This window comes from Somniosus microcephalus, chromosome 3, assembly GCF_052327205.1.
Source record: "Somniosus microcephalus isolate GS21.2 chromosome 3, FLI_Smic_1.0, whole genome shotgun sequence".
In the NCBI taxonomy this organism is placed as follows: Eukaryota; Metazoa; Chordata; class Chondrichthyes; order Squaliformes; family Somniosidae; genus Somniosus; species Somniosus microcephalus.
In genome coordinates, this window is record NC_140989.1 from 122677818 (window position 1) to 122679450 (window position 1633).

The 1633-nt window shown below is 45.6% G+C and overlaps 1 non-coding gene across 1 annotated transcript; it reads right to left on the minus strand.

The window, feature by feature from the left end:
* Positions 1-670: 670 nt before the first annotated feature.
* On the minus strand, positions 671-753 carry trnal-uaa (transfer RNA leucine (anticodon UAA)). The gene has a single exon. It is a non-coding gene; the product is annotated as a tRNA-Leu (tRNA).
* Between the last annotated feature and the right edge of the window lie 880 nt (positions 754-1633).

The following is a 1633-nucleotide window of genomic DNA, read 5'->3' on the forward strand; positions in this document are numbered from 1 at the left end:
CTTTTATATAACAGTTTTGTTTACATAATATAGAAAGACACTATATTAAAATTGTATTTTTATACAATCAATACTATTAATTAACAAACACATTATGTGGTGAACCTGTGGAATTCTCTGCCACAGAGGGCGGTGGAGGCCAGTTCATTAAGTATATTCAAGAAAGAGTTGGATATATTTCTTAAGGCTAAAGGGATCAAGGGATATGGGGAGAAAGCAGGGACAGGGTGCTGAATTTGGAAGATCAGCCACGATCTCATTGAATGGCGGAGCAGGCTCGAAGGGCCGAATGGCCTACTCCTGCTCCTATCTTCTATGTTTCTATACCAAATCTTTTTATATAAGTACATGAATGTTTCAATTTTATATAAAATAATTTGGATCCATATTGGCACACTGGTGTTTCCATATAAGTATTTCAAATAATTAATTTTAATTAATATATGAATATTATCTAAAAGTTTTCAGTTATTTTATATAAAAAATACTATTAATTACGATATGCACACGATATAAATATTATACCTTTATGTAATAAAAAATACTTTTTTAAAGTGCGATTTTATATATAGAATAGAATAGAATCCTTTTATAAAGCGCACAGTGAATTAAAGCCGTTTATTTAATAAAAATTGTTGAACTGCTAGTGTATTTGGTGCAAAAATCTAGTTACCAGGAGTGGGGTTCGAACCCACGCGGACATATGTCCATTGGATCTTAAGTCCAACGCCTTAACCACTCGGCCATCCTGGTAGAAGATAGCAGCAGTACTGGAACATGGCCCCATGATGCTACAGGTCACTCACCCGGCTCCAAGCTGCTGTACGTATGGCCCAGTGTGAGTGCTCAGTGCCGCGGTTCCCCAGCGACACTCCCCGGTTCCGTGGCCCCGAGACACAAGCCGGATTCGCGCCCGGAGAGCGGTGCGTGACGTCACTCCGCCCGGCGCCGTGGTGCGGACAGGCCCCGCCCGACGCCAACCCACTCATCAGGCCCCACCCCTCGCTTTTGGTGCCGCCCCTCGCTTCAGGAGCCACCCTCGCTCCCGCTCCCCATCACCGGGGGCGCCAGAGGCCCGCGTATTCCACTCAAATAGTTAGAATCACAGAATGGTTACCGTGCGGAAGGAGGCCATTCGGCCCGTCGAGCCTGTGCCGACTCTCAGCTAGTCCACTCCACTGCCCTTTCCTGTAGCCCTGCAAATTAATTTCTTTCAGATACTTATCCAACTCACTTTTGAAAGATAAGATTGAGTCTGCCTCCACCATCCTTTCAGGCAGTGCATTCCAGATCTTAACCACTCGCTGTGTAAAAATGTTTTTTCTTACGTTGCCTTTGGTTCTTTTGCCAATCACCTTAAATCTGTGTCCTCTGACTCTCGACCCTACCGCCGATGGGAACAGTTTCCCTCTATCTACTCGTCTAGACCCCTCATGATTTTGAACACCTCTATCAAATCTCCTCTCAATCTTCTCTGCTCCAAGGAGAACAACCCCAGCTTCTCCTGGCTGGGTGTGGGAGCGGTGAGACCAGAGACCCGAGGCCCGGTGAGTATTTAAACTCACTCTTGCGGGCTTTTTCTTACAGAGGCTGGTGAGGGAGCGGTGAGACCAGAGACCCGAGGCCCGGTGAG